Source organism: Idiotropiscis lumnitzeri, chromosome 2 (genome assembly GCF_059441095.1).
Source record: "Idiotropiscis lumnitzeri isolate Australia: NSW breed Sydney's pygmy pipehorse chromosome 2, RoL_Ilum_1.0, whole genome shotgun sequence".
NCBI classification, from domain to species: domain Eukaryota; kingdom Metazoa; phylum Chordata; class Actinopteri; order Syngnathiformes; family Syngnathidae; genus Idiotropiscis; species Idiotropiscis lumnitzeri.
In genome coordinates this window covers 15094028-15114340 of record NC_142392.1, presented here as the reverse complement: position 1 = coordinate 15114340, position 20313 = coordinate 15094028, and positions in this window count along the sequence as shown.

The window sequence follows — 20313 nt, the reverse complement described above, 5'->3', positions numbered from 1 at the left end:
GCCCAGCTTCAGTTTTCAAAGGAGTTTTTTTATGTCAAGGGTAATGTAGGTTGAATCGGTCGTCCCCGCTCCCTCCCACGGCACGGGTCCACGTCCGAAGGAAGGTCCTCCCCAGGTTAGTCATCGTGTGGATAGTTGATTCCCGTCTGGTCCCCAAGACTGGCCTTCCCCGGCGGGCAGTCTCTCCGTCTCTCCAGCTGGCATTGTTCTGGAATCTTGTCGGTGTGCATGTGTGCGTGTGTATGGGCACATGTATATGCAGGTATACGTGTATGTGCATGTGCAAGTGTATGTGCAGGTGTAAGGATGTGTCTGTGTGTATGCATGCGTATGTGCATGTGCTCTGATCTCCAATTGTTCCGTCTTTCGGAATGTGTTTTTTTTATAGCGTCTGTGTGAGTCCTCCAGTGCCCAATTTGGTATGTTTGCATCTCTACAGCCAATGTGGAGAATGTGCTTTGTCGTATTTGTCCATGAAGTGCTGTGAATGTGAGGGCAGCTCATGGAAATGCTCTGTGCGCAAATTTGTTCTCACTACTGAGAATTTCAATAAAGTTCACACATTTAAACTATACTATACATTTAGCATATGAGAAAAATATAATAAATCAGTAAACATCATGACTACAATCCCAGTCAATCCTATCTATGCACAGTACTTCTACTTTCATCTGATAAATGCTTTTTGTTTCATCAATGTTTAACATATTCCGTAAATATGAACCTGCTAAATTAAACAATTGACCTTCTGTCCTGTCAGTGTTTAAAATAATGCCAGCAATCATAATACAATCCTTCATTTACCATTGCAGTCGTCTTATCATTGCAGGATTTTTTATCATTGCAGCATTTTATTAATTTCCCCTCTGGAACATGGACAGACATTCGGAGTGTTTCCTTACACTTGTATATGTTGTGGGATGTAAGTGTGTATATTCAGGGGGATTTGTGTATTTACGTATATACAGTGTATATTTGCATGCTATTTCTGAATGTCTGCTGCTAATGTCATACATTAACGGCTACATTGCACCACCGCCTCTGTGTGATCCATATCTTTGCCGTCGAAACACTGCAAATTTACCCATTGTGGGACTATTAAAGGACATCTTTATCTTTATCTTTAAAAACCTTGTGTTGGTGCTTGCTAAATAATTTTCCATAAGATTAAGATTGAATAAAATGGTGAAACAAAAATTTAAAAATTAAATACTGTAACGATTAAACATTGAATACTAAATTATTCCTAAAAGAGTTCAATGAATCTTGAAATTAATAGTGAATTATTGTAGTTTAATAAATACTGAAACAAATAATGAAATATTACAGTACTTTAAATAAATACCGAAATCATTTTCAAACACAATAACAGTTAAGTAATAAAAGAGTGACATATTTTAATTTAAAATTCGCAATCACATCACAACCTGGTGAAAAACCCTGTAAAAAGGCAAATATGTTGACATAAAGTATCACTTTATCATGTCAACTGATAATAAAAGGGAAATAGATTTGGAATACTATCCAACCAACAACATGGTGTCAGATGTGAAAACAAAACCAGCAACAAAAGTAAAATTCAATACATCTCTCAAGTTCATATTTGGGAACAAAAATGTTTGTTCATGTGCATATGGTCCAAATCGTACGTTTTTCCAATGTTTAGAAGAAGATAACAATGATTTGCATCGTAAATGGCGACATCTGTCGGTGAGTTGGTGACAGTGCTCCACACAGCCAGCAGCCAATCATATCACAGCGGGGTGTGTCCTGTTCTTCCGCTTTCGTGACGAACAGACTGCCATTTTCTCGAAGGAAAAAAACGACGCCGGCTGCCAGGATGGCCGAGTGGTCTAAGGCGCCGCGTTCAGGACCCAGTCTCCCCAGGAGGCCTGGGTTCGAATCTCGAATTTCCCCATTGTGGGACTAATAAAGGCATTATTATAAAAAAAAAAAAAATAAAAAAAAAAATAAAAAAAAACGACGCCATCTTTCATTCGTCTCGTCGAACAAAGAGGAGCACAGGAGTTATCGCCAAGCAGAGATCAAGTGCGGATTTTTGGGGATTATCATTTGAAAATGTCTGCAGGAATGACACCCAAGTACAAAGATGAACTTTGTGGAATAAAAGAAGAGAACGAGCAACATCTTCAACTGCTGGGCGAAGGTTGGAAGCAGCCTCGTGTTGTGCCACTCAAAGCAGGTTTGTACACGTCTGACTCTCATTTGGTTTGTAAAGAACGACTTTCTATCGTTTAAAATATGCATCACAACATTAAGTTGTTTGGGGAAATCGTTCAAGGTTATTGCCGTTTTATTTTCAATTTTTGCTTTTGACTTGCCGGTTTGCTGAACATTTGTTTATGCCAAATGAAATCAGTGCAGAAAATAAATGCCAAAGAATAACCAATAGTGGGCGGTGAACTCCATGTTTTTCCAGTATAAAATCTGAACAGATTATTTAACATTTTACTGGTTTTTATATCTTTTTCAAGCAATTCCTTACGAAAGGAATTCTGCCTGACTCTAAAAAATGTGCACACTGCGGCGAATACATCAATGGCGGTTGATCAATTTTAGTGAATAAAACACAAAATATTTAGTTTTTTAAGAAATCAAGTACGTATTGGTCTTATTTATTTATGAACTTTGTACTGTCTTGGTCGGGTGATAGTCAATGAACAAGGGGTGGCCCTGCACAGTTTTGTGCACGTGTGCATAGTTTCACCCCATCCAAATATTTAAAATATATTTTATGCATCCATCCAGGGTTGCACGGATCTCATCAGTGAACAAGCGCATGCTGCAAGGAATACATCTGCATCTTTGGCTTACGTCACAACCCCCTTTTCCACCAACAAGTCCAGGAACGTTTAGTTCGGTCTCTTAATGCAAAAAGAAATACCTGTAAACATATTTCACTTGAAGGATTCCTATTTTATCGATGACATTATGTTGCGATGGCCCTCAGTGGTCTGCATCAATGTTAGGGTCTCACAACAGGTGTTCCATCACACCCACACAATAGCCTGTGTGTGCTAACTTCAGCTCGCTTCCAGATACGTCTGTGACTATGTCAGGAATGAAATCGGGCATCAGCCGCAACATGCTTCCTTTTTAAATGCTCGTTTATCACTGTTGTGCTGCGAAAGGGAGGTTTACATCGGAGGACGTAATTTTGTGAAATGTCCCCATGGTCCGGTCCAAATTGGGGTCGCACGCATTGCTCCGTGTGCGGCAGGCACAAGTCAAGGTAGCACGGTAGAAACAATATAAGACAAAGTCGCCGCCTGAGCTTTGACTTGACCAAACCAAATTTGTCTTTTTGTGTCCTGCAGACGTCAGTGAAAACGATCTCCGTTCTGTGAACGAGGAGCCAGACTTGACTCACATCAAAAAGGAGGAGGAGGAAGAGATCAACAAGTCATCAGTGAACATTGTCTCAATAAAGACTGAAGATGAAAACAAGGATGAGAGTGAGGACAGCAGAGGGGCGGAGCCTACAAGCAGCAGCTCAAGTCATCACGTGACAACAGAAGGTGATGAAGACCACTGGGGGCCATCACAAGTACAAAATGAGGACACATTATCAGATGCTCATGACGATGATGATACTAATAATGATGATGATGATGATGATGATGATGATGAGCAAGCCAAATGTGAAAGGGCATGTCACACTGACAGTTGGGTATGTTCTCACTGTGGGAAATCATTAACTTCAAAATTCTCTTTAAAAATGCACACAAGAACACACAGTGGAGAAAAACCTTTTTCCTGCTCAGTTTGTGGAAAAATCTTCTCTCAAAAGGCAAATTTAACAAGTCACGCAAGAACACACAGTGGAGAAAAACCCTTTTCATGCTCAAATTGTGGAAAAAGTTTCTCTCAAAAGGTGAGTTTAACAGAACACACAAGAACACACACTGGAGAAAAGCCTTTTTCCTGCTCAGTTTGTGGCAAAAGCTTTTCTGTAAAGTCAATTTTAACAGCTCACACAAGAATACACACTGGAGAAAAGCCTTTTTCCTGCTCAGTTTGTGGCAAGAGTTTCTCTCATAAGATAAGTTTAACAAAACACACAACAACACACAGTGGTGAAAAACCTTTTTCCTGCTCAGTTTGTGGCAAGAGTTTCTCTGAAAAGGCAAATTTAACAAGTCACACAAGAATACATAGTGGAGAAAAGCCTTTTTCCTGCTCAATTTGTGGCAAAAGCTTTTCTGTAAAGTCAATTTTAACAGAACACACAAGAACACACAGTGGTGAAAAACCCTTTTCCTGCTCAGTTTGCGGAAAAAGTTTCTCTCGAAAGTCACAATTAACAGCGCACTCAAGAACACACAGTGGTGAAAAACCTCTTTCCTGCTCAGTTTGTGGTGAAAGCTTTTCTATAAAGGCAAGTTTAACAAGCCACACAAGAAAGCACACTGGAGAAAAACCTTTTTCCTGCTCAGTTTGTGCCAAGAGTTTCTCTCAAAAGTCGCATTTACAACGCCACACAAGAACACACAGTGTAGAAAAACCTTTTTCCTGCTCAGTTTGTGGCAAGAGTTTCTCTCGAAGGTCTCATTTAATAATTCACTCAAGAACACACAGTGGGGAAAAATCTTTTTCCTGCTCTGTTTGTGGAAAATGCTTCTCTCAAAAGGCAGGTTTAACATATCACACAAGAAAGCACAGTGGAGAAAAACCTTTTTCCTGCTCAGTTTGTGGCAAGAGTTTCTCTCAAAAGGCAAATTTAACAAGTCACACAAGAATGCATAGTGGAGAAAAGCCTTTTTCCTGCTCAATTTGTGGCAAAAGCTTTTCTGGAAAGTCAATTTTAACAGCGCACTCAAGAACACACAGTGGTGAAAAACCTTTTTCCTGCTTGGTTTGTGGTAAAAGCTTTTCTCGAAAATCAAATTTAACTTGTCACACAAGAAAGCACACTGGAGAAAAACCTTTTTCCTGCTCAGTTTGTGCCAAGAGTTTCTCTCAAAAGTCGCATTTACGAAGCCACACAAGAACACACAGTGGAGACAAGCCATTCAGTTGCAGCGTTTGTGCTAAAAAAAATATTTTCCAAAAAGTCAACACAATTGTGCTGGTGAGAATTGCAGCGATCCTTGAAGCTTAAAAAAAAAGACAATAACAAACTGAAGGAACCGACTTTGTGGTAAGATGTAAATGTGATTTTGAATGAAATATGATAAATTTAATTTTCAAAGCTCTTTTATTGACACAAGGCCAATGTGATCAGTGCCAGAAGAACCATTGTGTCTGAGTGATGATGATCTTTTTTTGTTTTTACATCAAACATTATAAATAATATCAATTGCCTTTGCTTGGAATAACATTTTTTAACCTTATGCTTTTCAGTTGTCTTTTTAATCGTACCTAATGGAAAAGGTGTGAGAAGAAACTGTGCTTATGAAATCAGTGCCTTCCACAATCATCAATAAAATCACTTGTTCCACTTGCTCAACTGGCCTTCATTACGCTGTGAAAAGGTGAAAAACTGAACTAGAAGTTGAACTATAAAAAGAGCCAGAAAGAGAAATCCAAATCATCTCAGTTTCTCTCTTAGGTTTTGGAATGTTAGGAGTTGGCAATCTGATGGCGACTGGAGTCAGCGTTTATTTGTCACCACGAGGGAGATGATCCGCATCACGCAGTTCGGTGCTGCTGCTGTTGCTGCACGTCTGAATACTGAAATGAAATGAAATATTTAAGTACGTAAATAAATACTAAAATATTTTTAACACAAACATTTAAATAATAAAAGAGTGAAGCATTTCAATTTAAAATTTGCAACCACATACAGAGTAAATTAAATTAATAATAAAATAGAAACATTTTCTCAATATTGAACAAATTGAAGATAAAAAATTCTTAAATCAAATTAATTCAATAAATATTTGGGCACATATTTAATTGAGCAAATATGTTGACAAATACTCAAGATTCAAATAAAAAGTATTTAAACATATTTGCAAATTTTTACATGTTAAAATAATTGAATAAACATTGTAATAATCTCAATCTAAAGGATCTAAATCAGGAAGAGCAAAATGTTCCGTTAAAAATAGTGTCTGGGCATTTTTGTTCATCATGACATGCAATGATTTTTTTTTTGTATAACTTGAGGTGATTCATCAAACTGTTGATGTGGGGCTTCACCTTGAGGTATTTACCTCAATGGATACAATATTTTGCAAGTGAAATTAAAGTGTTCCCAAAAAGTCCATGTCCTTCTCTCCACTAACTATACTTCAACTTGAATGGACAACATCCTCACATTGTTCTTTTCGATGCAGTTTTTGTATTCAATATGTGCCAAAGTTGTTTGCGTATTGATATTTTCAAATTTATTTCAGAAAAAAAGTACCATGGCGCTATCTAACAACAAAGACGCAAATGTACAACTCCGAGTGGTGACGTTTGCTTATTAAAAATAAATAAAACAAACAAAAAAAATGTTTATAGAAGCATATAGAACTCAAGGGACAATATTATTGAACCAAACAATGATATTTGGAAACATTTGTTTTTTGAATTATTACAAAAACAATCAGAGCAGCATGTTAGAATGCAGAAGACCCTTCTTTCGACTGTTTTTGAGTCTTCCCGGACGGCGCACTGTTGTAAAATGCGATTGGACAGTAAACAGCCAATCAGAATCAGCCCGAGTGTCCGACTCCTGATTGGTTAATAATTGTGGCACAGTTTGCAACGTAGGCGAAAAATTGTGTTTTGTACCGAAGAGAGAGAAACCGGAAGAGTTGCTCTTTTTGTGGAACCCACGCAGAGACAGTTCAACACCCGTTTTGGATCGGCTCATACTCAAGGACATTTTGGAAGGACTTCAATAAATTTGTCAGTTTATTTCTTTATAAAGACTTTTCTTTAAAGTGGGAAAAAGTTGTTTTCTGTTTCTTTTAGAAAAGTGGTGCCGAAGATGCTATTTTCATAATTTATTTGCTCATACTTAGGGCTAGGTTTTTATTCATAAATGTAAGTTTGGCAATCAGAAACCGACATTTTCACACTGACACTGTTTTCGATATTAGACTTTGATATGACTCTACGAACACAAAGGCTCAGAAAAAAGGCCAGTTGAACAAGTGATTTTATTGATGACTGTGGAAGGTACCGATTTCATAAGCACCGTTTCTTCTCACACCTTTTCCATTCGGTGCGATTAAAAAGACAACTAAAAAGAGGCTGCAGGGAGGAGCCAGGCAGAAGGTGAGCGGGATTGAACTGGCAAGACGCCTGTTTGCCGCTGGCCCTCTCCCATTCGCGAATGGTGCAAAACGAAAGCTTTACCTGGTTTGTTTTGGTTTTCAGCCGTCTTTAGGAAGTTATTTCAGTCTAAAAACGGCGTCAGGGCATTTTAAACCTGACATTATATAAACAATCCAAAGTACAAAAAATATAATATAGCATGAAAAAAATATTTGGTATATTTGACAAAATTGATAGAGCTCAACCTAGAAAGTGTATTTAACCAGTCAGAAATTTATTCACAAAGCATAATATTCCATGCACGTGAGGGGATATTTGAAGAGTTTGAGTTTTGTTCAATGGACCATACATATACGAGCCAGCCAAACACAGCGAGGAAACCAGCGCTGACTCCAGTCGCCATCAAGTTGCCAACTCCTGACATACGAAAACCTTTGAGAGAAACTGAGTCGATTTGCCTTTCTCGGTCTGGTTCTTTTTATAGTTCAACTTATCGATCAGTTTTTCACCTTTTCACACAGCGTAATGAAGGCCAGTTGAGCAAGTGGAACAAGTGATTTTATTGATGATTGTGGAAGGCACCGATTTCATAAGCACCGTTTCTTCTCACACCTTTTCCATTAAGTACGATTAAAAAGACAACTGAAAAGCATAACGTTAACAAATGTTGTTCCAGGCAAAGGCAATTAATTTTATTTACATGTTTGATGTAAACACAAAAAAAATCATCATCACTCAGACACATTGCTTCTTCTGGCACGGATCACATTGGCTTAATGTAAAAAAAAGAGCTTTGCAAAATTCAATTTTATCATATTTTATTGAAAATCACATTCACATCTTACCACAAAGAGTCGGTTCCTTCAGTTTTTTTTGTCATTTTTTTAATCTTCAAGCATCGCTGCTTTTGTCACAAACACAATTGTGTCTCTCAGCACTATGTTTCGTGGAAAATTTTTGAGCACAAACGCTGCAACAGAATGGCTTGTCTCCATTGTGCTTTCTTGTGTGGTTTGTTAAACTTGCCTTTATAGAAAAGCTTTTACCACAAACCAAGCAGGAAAAAGGTTTTTCTCCACTGTGTGTTCTTCTATGTTTTCTTAAATTCGACTTTTGAGAGAAACTCTTGCCACAAACTGAGCAGGAAAAGGGTTTTTCTCCACTGTGTGTTTTTGTGTGGCTTGTTAACGTTGACTTTACAGAGAAGCATTTTCCACAAATTGAGCAGGAAAAAGGTTTTTCTCCATTGTGTCTTCTTGTGTGGCTTTGTAAACTTGACTTTACAGAGAAGCTTTTGCCACAAACTGAGCAGGAAAAAGGTTTTTCTCCAGTGTGTGTTCTTCTATGTTTTCTTAAATTCGACTTTTGAGAGAAACTCTTGCCACAAACTGAGCATGAAAAAGGTTTTTCTCCACTGTGTGTTCTTGTGTGGCTTGTTAAATTCGACTTTACAGAGAAGCATTTTCCACAAATTGAGCAGGAAAAAGGTTTTTCTCCATTGTGTCTTCTTGTGTGGCTTTGTAAACTTGACTTATCAGAGAAACATTTGCCACAAACTGAGCAGTAAAAAAGTTTTTCTCCACTATGTGTTCTTGTGTGTTTTGTGAAATTTGACTTATCAGAGAAGCATTTTCCACAAATTCAGCAGGAAAAAGGTTTTTCGCCACTGTGTGTTCTTGTGTGGCTTGTTAAATTCGACTTTTGAGAGAAACTCTTGCCACAAACTGAGCAGGAAAAGTTTTTTTCTCCAGTGTGTGTTTTTATGTGACTTGTCAAATTTGACTTTCCAGAAAAGCTTTTGCCACAAACTGAGCAGGAGAAAGGTTTTTCTCCAGCGTGTAATCGTGTATGTGTTTTTAAATTTGACTTTAAAGAAAAGCTTTTGCCACAAACTGAGCAGCAAAAAGGTTTTTCTCCACTGTGTGTTCTTGTGTGAATTGTCAAATGAAACTTTCGAGAGAAAGTTTTGCCACAAATTGAGCAAAAGAGAGGTTTTTCTTTACCGTGGTTTCTTGTGTGCCGTTTTAAAGACAACTTTGAGGTTAATGAGTCAGTGTGACATGCCCTTTCAGTTTTGGCTTGCCCATCATCATCATTATCATCGTCATCATCATCGTCGTCTGATAATGTGTCCTCATTCTGTACTTGTGATGGCCCCCAGTTGTCTTCATCACCTTCTGTTGTCACGTGATGACTTGAGCTGCTGCTTGGAGGCCCCGCCCCTCTTTTGTCCTCATTCTCATCCTTTTTTTCCATCTTCAGTCTTTATCGGGACAAAGTTCACTGGTGACTTGTTGATCTCCTCCTCCTCCTCCTCCTTTTTGATGTGAGTCAAGTCTGGCTCCTCTTTCACAGAACGGAGATCGTTTTCACTGACGTCTGCCGGACACAAAAAGACGAACACCCATTTAGTTTGGTCAAGTCATTCTGATTCAGATCAACCCACTAGTGTACAAACCTGCTTTGAGTGGCACAACACGAGGCTGGTTGCAAACTTCGTCCAGCAGTTGAAGATGTTGCACGTTCTCTTCTTTTATTCCACAAAGTTCGTCTTTGTACTTGGGTGTCGTTCTTGCACACATTTTCAAATGATAATTCCCAAAAATCCGCACTTGATCTCTGCTTGGCGATGAGTCATGTGCCTCTTTTCGTTAGCGGCTAGCTAGCTAACAAGCTAAGCTAACTACGCCGAAAAGCATCAACGCGTGACGAAATTAGGTTATCGGGACACAAAGACTTAATTAATTATGTCGACGTCCTTTAGAGTAGCACTGGACATCCTATGAGAAAATTACAGTCAGTTCCACACTAAATCAGAAGAATTTAGCGGAGGTTGTTTTTGTTCCCGTGTGGACGGGTCGGTGGATGTGGTCGAGGTCCTTCGGAGGCTGCACGCTTGCTAATGACGTCATGCTTCAAACACGTATTTTTCAAATATATTTCTTTGCCCCTGTGTTTGTTTTTACCCCCGGCTGTTCTATTTTAATATCTGTTATATCATATTTTAATTTGGTTGATAAAAAAAATAAAACAAAATAACTGCATGACCGCCACGATGGCTGGTCAGCTTTACGTCACTTCCGCCTATGCCTCGAGAAGCCGCTGCTGGAACAGCAGTGGGACGTTTAAGTTTCTCCTCCCGAACTTGCAACAATGCCGTGGTTCACTCGGGCTGCAAGATTGTATGAATATAATGTCTGCATATAGTGTGAAATATTTCTCAATCTAGTATTTCCAAGTTTTCCCTCCGACAATTGACGTGACTTCTTCGACAGGCACGCAGTGGACACCGAAAGAAGAAGAAAAAAAGTATGATGTAAATGTACTTTATTATTTTGTAATTGTTTTTATTTAGTAACTCAGAACACACAAATGTAACACACAGGGGTAACAAACATGCAGTCAAAGAAATATAATACATCAATATATTATAACGCCTGACGTCATCAGCAGGCTTCCGAAGGACCCCGTCCACAACCCGAACACATCGAGCAACCCGTCCCTATCTGGTACCGACACCGGAGTGAAAACCGGAAGTCAGTCAGGACATTCCTCGCTGTGATGGGATTGGCTGCTGGAAACAACACACAATATAATAAACAACAAAAAAAGTATATTCAGAGAAACAAACCCAACATATTATCAAATTTCCCCATTGTGGAACTAATAAAGGACATCTTTATCTTTATCTTTAGAACAGCACATTCTGTTTCTCATTTCTACAATATCTTTTTTAAATTGTCCGTTTCTTCTGTATGAATGAAAAACAAAGGGCGACTCTTAATAAATCTGCACGAATTAACCGTTTCGCCATTGATAAAATCCACCGTTATGTGGCAAACTAGGATTATACCTTAATGCCAAGTCGCAGCAGAAGAATAATTCTGATATGCAGACAACTTCTCTCTTTTGCCAAGTGGCGTAGTTTATTCCAGCAACGCACACGAACTGCTCCTCACAAGAGCCAAAAGCAGAGAGAGAGAAATAAGGCGTGAGTGTTACACCCTGAAACAGGGTGAAATAATCACAACAGTGTTGTGTGTTGTTTCCTCAGTCGACTTTACTAGAATCCAATCAACAATTCACAACATGAACCGGAAAACAGTATTTGAAATTATTTACAACTCATATAAAATAAAAGGAAATTATACAACACTTTTAACCACTTGCATTTTAACCAAACAATTTCTGTACAAAACCAAAAAGTATTGTTCCATGTTATATAAACCCTAGAATGCCTAATATTCAATGCAACACATCAATAAAGCATACATATTCTCATAACTGGGTAACTATGTTTACATTTTGCTTCAAACATAACGGGCACGACTCAGCTGCTTTCATGTGATCGAGGATGCGCGCGCACGCACACACACACACATTCATACCCTCAATTTTGGCTGCGTCACACGTAACTACTACGCTTTTTTCAACGAGCGGGACTCGCACAGTACACACAATCGATGCTCTTAAAACACAGCGATTTACATTGGATTCACTTTACACTACTCAATGACAAACAATGAATAAACTCCTAGCCCGCGACATACCTGAAACAGGGTGAAATAATCACAACAGTGTTGTGTGTTGTTTCCTCAGTAGACTTTACTAGAATGAGGAAAGTCTCCAACGGCCGCCTGCTAGGTGCATACAGACATAAATAATCGATCTCAGATTGTTCTTATTACAAACTATAGGAGAACCCAGATCGACACCGTCACTAATGTGAAAAGCATAGAAATATTCAAAAGACAAAATTAATATTTAAATTCCTATCGTATTACAAATAATACATTTTTTGTTTATATTTTAATATTTCAACTTGTTACATGAGCACCTGCCGAACATCGCGTGTTAACATCATCTGTCAGCGACAGCACCCCTTGTGGCAAATAAGCACATTACAGAAATAAGCAGTCATACAATTACACTCAACATTCCCACTTATGAACTTCTTGTAAACTGTACAACTTTCACAAAGACATATCAAGAAAAACAAATAACATGACATTTGATTGTCGAATATTTATATGCCAAATATGACCCCTGTAAATTTCTTCAATTTAGATTTGGTCACATGCTTGGTCATAACATCTGCTGCCATGTCATTTGTGGAACAGTAAACAAGTATCATCTTCTCATCTTTTATGATGGATCTAATGAAATGATACAGTTTTCGTGTACACATAGTCATCAATACCTTTCAATAGTTGTTCCAAATGTATGCACTGCTGTACTGTTAAGGCTAAAGCCATGTATTCTGCCTCACACTAAGATAGTGCTACTGCTTGTTGTTTCTTGGTCCTTCATGAGACCAGTGCACTGTCATCACACATACTCACACAATACCCCGTGGTACTGCATCCATCAGTAGCGTCTGATGCCCAATCTGCATCACTGTAAGCTCGAAGGCCTAGACCCTCACTGCTCTTTCTGAAACAGAGCTGTCTGTCGGTTGTACCTCTGAGATAACGCAAGACATGTTTGACCGTGATCCAGTGCTCATCTGTGGGTTCAGAAAAATGTTGCGATAGTTGTCTCACCACAAAACATAGATCAGGGCGTGTGCCGGTGGCCAAATATATGAGACTGCTAAAGGAGTGGAAGAGTTTAAACCTGGCTAGTTTTATTCGATGTCCTGCATCTTGTGTCACTGTTATTCTGTGGAATGCTGTGTGGGTGGCTGGTGAAGTTGGAAAAAGAAAGTGAAAGAATGTGAGGTTTGGGAGGTTTTAGGTCGGTGCCTGGCGCAGACAGATACCTCGAGGGGGAAGGGATGCACAAGAAACTGGACCCAAGCAGGAGGGGCCACCACTTGAAGAAAGACCAAGAGAAGCAAGCTAAAGTTAACTGCAGCATACACATAGCCAATAGAATCATGCCAGGATGCCTTTGTCTCTGTGTCATTTTCATATTGTGTCTATAAATTAATGCTGAACAGCGAAGACAAAGAGAGCTGTATTGAGAGGGACCCAAACTCAAGTTGTAGATTTGTGTGTTAGGAATAAAATCCACTCGTGTGTGAAAATGCCGGCTTCCTGATACCTTTCTATTGCAGAACGAGCGCGCATATTGTTGGATGAGTGAGAGTTGGGTAAGGTCGCAAATTGGAGTCAGATTACTTATTTGAGTTTACATTGGGTTAAAGTTAAATTCTAACATTGATATAAAGATAAATTCCAACAATTTATGGTGACCCCGACGTGATGCATGAGAGGTAAAAGAAGTTTGGAACTTCGAGAAAAACCACATGAGACTGGGTCTCGCACGTCCACACCAGGTGACGACCTGAGAAAGGATAAAGTATAAAAGAGCCACACATCCGACCATCTTTCCTCTTGGGCCCACAGTGAAACAAGGTAAGCAGAACCCTTTCAAATTCTGCACATTGGCAACGCTAAATTATAAGAGGAAGGAGGAGCGGAACGTAGTAAGCGTAAAAGTGTTGGACGCTATTAGGGTGTAAAATCTGGGATTTACCTTTTAGCATAATTAATGGCGCAAAAGTAAAGTAGTATAGTTAAAAAAATAAAATAAAAAGTGTAACAGTGTGGACGTTAGTAGGGTCTGAAATCTGGGATTTACCTACTAGAATAGTTTGGAACTATTCGTGGTTAAGATACGGTATAAAATCTGGGATTTACGTATCGGGACACGGTTTAAAATCTGGGATTTACGTGTCTGTGTGGAAGCTGTGTGAATGTGAAGGCTAAAATTGTTCTGCGTAAGAAGTGGTTGGGACACACACGAGTGGATTTCAAGATGGCGAAGGAGAGTAAGTGTGATAGTGGTCTCGGGTGTGGCACGGAGATTAAGGATAAATTCATAAAAATGAAACATAACATAACATCTTCAGGCATCTGCCTCTCCTTGAGGTGTTCTCATGTGGTCGAGCATGGGTCGCACTGTGGAGCAATTTTTTTGCAGTGCTAGTGTAGTAAGGTACGGGATAAAATATATATATTCAACCTAACAATAAATACAAATTAGCAGGGAATTAGAACACAAGTTAAACACTGAAACATGCAGGGGATGCCTGAGGAACAGCAGGGCGGCGACAATCTTATTAAAATTTAAATTTTTAAGCAAAGGGATTATGGTTTTGGGATAAGTTTTAAGTGAAGTATTCTATGAACATGTTGAAAGAAAATCTTTGGAAAGGGGAATATCTAGCCATTGGAGATTGGTTTACCAAATATAAAGTTGGACTAAATAGTTTTGTAGATGATTTATTAACTGATGTGTATTAAATGTGACAAAGGTGGAAGACAGATGTTTTTTTGACTGTACGACGCGAACACTGACATGACAATTTTAGAGGACATGACATCATTCCATAAATACCAGACTGCTAACATTCGCATCTATGAGCTGTTTGATGTCACAGGTGCAGTTTCGTCAGCTACGTCCAGGAGAGGAGAAACAACTTCACGGGGAGTGAATGGGAAAATCCAGAGACCCACAGTTGTAAATTTTGGCATACGCTGGCTAAATTAAGGCAAAATTATGGATCTGCCAGCACAAATCTCAGTGAAATCAAGGCGGACGCGCCAAGGGAGGGGTCTCTGTGTGGAATTGGAAAGTATCGTTTGGTGAATGAAAGTGTGAAAGAAAAAGTGTTTGGATGCATATGTGGTTTGAGTGAATGTTTAAGGGACGGGCCTCAGGACAGAAAATTGTTTGAGGTCACCGGCAAGCCCTTACAGTACTTAGGATGCGATGGGTGGACAGGCCTGATCACCCTGAATCCCTATTGCACTCCCAAGTATTGATTTTCAAAGTGTTATTGGAGAAAGATTGGAGTAATTAAATTCAAACATCAAGTGAATGGTTGATTGACGTTATTACACAAAATTTATGCAAAACTGAAAGTTTTGGAAGGAAGATAATTTACCCCTTCTCATTCTCACTGGCAAGTGCCACTCGTCCAGTTCTGTCCACAGGTTTGAGGTGACATGTGACCGGTGTGACCAGAAGGCCGGAGAACGCTTCAATAGCGCCTCATCACGCCCATCCCGGAGGTTCTCCTCAACAAGGAGGGAGATATAAGATATATTCACATTGGATGCGCGACTAGATAACACACACCCAGTCCAGGATAGGGCAAAATTTTCTTGGATTGTTCAGACTTTTCCATATAATACAGCACCACAGCAGTGATACTTGAAGTTAATGTCGAATTAGTCGCACTGTTTTTATGGAAAATTACTCACTTAACGCAAGGGTAAGTTGTTGTAGAGGAGATATTTCAGACAAAAATGACCCTGAAGTGGTCACAAGCACGTGTCTCATGTTGGATGTATGAAATTTTATTCTGATATTTTCCATTGTAACGTATTTCATTGTATTTAGGACTAAGACATTGTAAAACACTGTTTGGAAGAACTTATAGAATACCTCAAATTTAAGAACAAATGGGAAATAGATGTTGAAGCAACTTTAGTTGACCATATGTGAAAAGTGTTAGGAAAACAAAAGACAGGCGCAAATTTAGAGTGACAAGGATCTTTCTGTCTCCCAGCAGGGGCACTAAATTAGTGGAGCCAGGATACTGGGTGCTTGTAAGAAGTTTGAAGATAAGACATTTGTAATTACCCAAGGGGGAAGGAGGCGTTAGTAACAGCTCTCACAGCTGTAAAGATAGCAGAAAGGTCAACATTGGTTTATTTGACACGTTGTAAAAAGGTCACGTTGGTTGAAATCTCCTACAAAGGAGACACCAGACTAAGAGGTTTATACAGAGTTACAAGCGGGACAAAATTTATTCAAGAGGAACTGTCCTCACTTGAGGCCGAGGCCAGATCTGCTGACCAGCATGATGGTCACCAGCTAAATGGGGACACCTCAGGTGAGATTGGCTGTGCCGTGCATCAGATATTTCTGGCCCGTTGGGGTCGATGTTGCTGTGTCTTTCAGGTGGGGAAGGGGGAGACAGGCCTGGTCTATGTGGCCAGGGCGAGACGTGAATAGAGTGAGACTTCCGGCAGTGACCCATCCAATAATGTCGACATTACACAGCTGTTCCAGTTGGCCGTCCACAAGGGCGTGCCCCTCCCAGTGGCAGAAATCAGGCGAAATAGTCCATCAATGAGAAATGCTACTCGGGCTAAGTAGAACACATTTTGTACATAATTTTGCACGACATCAGAAAAGGAAAATATGGGATTGGATTAAGGAGCGTGACTAAAATTGTTGTACTTGCAGGTTTAGAAGGCCAAGAGAGATAAGAAAAAAGGAGGCAGCTGCTCCTTCCACTTCTGCTGCTTCTGGGCAAGGTTCGGGTGACGCAGCGCCACAGCAGACTGGCTGCTGTCCATAGCAGGCCGGTCAACGAGGTCGGGACCGCGGGAACAGAGGTATGGGTGGTTACAGACGGGGGTTGTGAGTGGGGTGTGCTCTTGCTGCGGGGTGTGGGGTCACTGGGTGATGAGCTGTCCATGCCGAGCCACTTTCTGGAATGTGCCATCCTCCGGTGCCATATCTGTCACAAAGAGCTCCACCAGCGCAGGGGGCGCCACCGTTACCCACTCCCAACGCACTTGACACAAACCCGCTCGTACACCATTCCGTGACAGGGGGCCGCGGAGCTTCAGCATTCGAGGACTAGCAGGTCCTAGCAGTCCGGGGACGGTGGATGGACAAGTTTTCGATGGTGCTGGATATTGGGGCGAGCTATGAGCTCCTTCCGCAACCCCCACTGAGCCATGTGGACTCTCAAGATTGCCTGAGTCACTGCCATTGACTGAACGAACACTGGAATTCGAGTGGCATTCCCGGATGGGACTGAACTTGACTCTGCACATCCGTCGGAGGGAGCATATGTCGTGCTCTCTTCCTTCCCAGTGGCTAAACTGAACTGAAACATTTGAGGGCAGCTCTGAAACCTGGTTCCCATCCTCCCGCGGTGGGTATGCCCTGTTCTTGCTCTGGTCTGACTGGTTTAGCAACCGCCACCCTTTCAATTCACCAATTGACATATCACATTGTACATGTGATCACAAACATGATTTGGTTTATCAAAAATGCACTCATCCCAATTTGGTCATGAGTGCATCATGCGTTAGAATTATATATTTGTTATGTCTACCGGCGTTGCCTCGCACGCGTGCCTTGTCCCTGAGCAGCGGAAATGGTATGAATTGTTTACTTTCGCCGAGCCACAAATCGCATTGAATATTGATGCGCGTCATCATACTAAAGATCTAGACCCCATCGTTGTTGAATACTCCGCGTCACAATCGGGAGATCATATTTCAGCACCGACTACAAATTCTTTGGTTTTGGGAACATTACTAAATGTCGAAATTTCCAGAGGAGGGTCGCTCGGAAGTGGTAGTTCTGTGTGTGTCTCTGCTTGAGGTGTTGTGGACCCAGGGCCCGACTGAGTTGGGGCTCGGCTCCACAGCTCCGCGATGTTTTTACTGTCTCTACCCCCTCCCCCAGTTGACAGAATCAGTGTGGGCACAGCCTGTAGGTGGATTGAGCCAATCATGAGACAATAGGAGGTGAAGACTGCAGTGGTCTTGGAGCTGTCTATGTCTTGTAGAGCACCTTTTCTTCCCATAAAAAAAAAAAAAAAAAAAGAAAAAATAGAGGTTTAATTCGGTATCTGCGTTATTATAGTTTTGGGATTTTTTATTTTAAGCATAAATGGTTACTATTTCATTTGTGTTGCTTTAAAATTTGTCAATTAACAGTCAAAATTGGAGCGTTAGCTCGAGGCTTAATTTGTAATCTCGGAACACAGTTAGATATTTGAATTCAGTGAACTCAGCATCACTGGAGTCGGACTTCACTCCGTACATCAACCTCCGGGTGCTTTCCCGGAGGTGGACTCAATCTCGCTGATAAGGACAGTTTAGAGTTCTGGCTAGAACCTCACACGCCATCCAATTGGGAACTACGGGACAAAAGTGGTACCATAACTCACAGTTGCGCCCAGCCCCAGTATTTGTGCCCGCCAAGGTTGAGCTTAGAGGTTGACCGCCCGGACGGGCAGGTCAAGAGAGGGAATGTGTAGATGGCATGAATTGGATCAAAGTCAGACACTTTCGAGTCTGAACAAAGACGAGGACGATGCAAATGTTTGACTATATTGACTATTTTGCTGGCTGGCTTGTGCTTTGTGTGGACTATGTTGGCGTTTGAACATAGGATGCAGGATGACAGAAGTGATGGAGTGAAAGGAGAACGAGTGATGGTGTACTATTCCTGTAATGGAACGGTATGGTATGAAGCAGAGCGAGATGATGGTAAGACGCTGACACAGACACAACAACTACTGCTAAATCTGAAATGTAAACAACCGACACAGGTGAACACTTGGGTGACAATTTTAATTGGACACACCCATGGAATGATGTGGGAATAAAAAGAAAGAGCCTATTTTTGACACCCAAGTTGCAAAACAAAAGTTCACCTGCCTAAAAGTTAAATGGGACGGGTCCTGGGATTGGAAATATCCAGTAGTCATGGTGTAATGAAAATGTGTCTTTGCCAGTAGGAATCCCTCTCGCTCGTGATGATGTTTGGCTGTGGTGTGGAGAGAAAGTGCTGTACGATAGGCTTCCCACCAATGCCTCAGGTAAGTGCGCCCTGGTAACGCTGATCATGCCAGTTAATGTGACAGCCTTAGATCTGGCCAAAATGGAGTGGGAAGGTGTTGGACAATGGGGAAGAATCCCCTTCCTTAACAGGAAGAGAAGGGACATGCAAGAATGGTTGAATGCAGGAGATCCCACGTATATAGATGCAATTGGAGTTCCAAGAGGGATCCCTGACGAGTATAAATTGGTGGATCAAATTGCAGCAGGATGGGAGAGTCTTTTCCTGTTCGTTACAGTAAACAAAAATGTGGACCGGATTAATTATGTCCACTATAATGTCCAACGATTGGCGAATTTTACCACCTCAGCACTCCAGGCAGTGCATGAGCAATTGGCTGCCACGTCTCTTATGGCATTCCAGAACAGAATAAGCTTAGATATGTTGTTAGCCGAAAGAGGAGGGGTGTGTGGTATTTTTGGGGATCAGTGTTGTACTCAGATTCCCAACAATACATCTCCTGACGGTCGCCTTACCAAGGCATTGGAGGGTCTGCGCACGCTAAGTAACGAAATGAAGGAGCACTCAGGTGTGGACACCAGTTGGTATTCTGACTGGTTCAACATCTTTGGTAAATATAAAAGCCTGATTGCATCAGTACTGATTTCTATTGCTGTGTTTGCCGCTATTATGGTGTTATGCGGATGTTGCTGTATTCCATGTATCAGATCATTAACTGTTAAGACAATAGAACGCACGTTGGGGCCACTCCCTCCGGGTGGTCAGTACATGATGATCCCTCAAAAGGACCCCCAGGAGGCGGAGGTAGCCGTGGCCCTCCGGGAGTCCAGGATGTGAGTATGGAAAGATGGCCTCGGGGACCTGAGGCCATAAGGAGGGAAGGAAATTTTCTACTGATTCTTATTCTTTTACTAATTGTTTGATGTGTTTTAGTTTTATGGCAAGTGATGTCGAGCTCGTGTGCAGCAATGAAATAAGGTGTTCAAGTGATGACCTCAGATGTCTGAGGTCATGAGAGGGATTAAAGGATAATGTAAATGGCAGTCAATTTAAAACTGAACAAAGGTTAGACTGCTCGGAGCCACTTTTGTGATCCTGGCATGGAAGTCCATTGTTTCAGAGGGGTCTCGTTCACACCTCTGTGGTGCAGCTGTGATCTAATCTTCCTGCATTCCTCTCCTGAGTGTCTGGTCATTAGCATGGTCTAAACTTCAGTTACACTTAAAGGATTTCATACATTTGACTATTAAAGGAATAGAAGAGTTTGAGCTTAACATAGTTCATTAGATGTTGGTGCATCCAATGTATGAAAATGTGATATTGTAAAATGCTGAGAGTGTGACTGGTGAAGCGCAACAGAATGGGGGTTGCAAGAGCGTGCACGAGTGGAATGTTTCAGGACAAAGGGTGATAGCAGCAAGGAGGGAGCGAGACGAGATGACTCCGGGAAGGAGCGGCCATCGGGGGATCGCACGCAGGAGGAGCCACGGGATTCGGCGGGAGAAGAAAGACCAA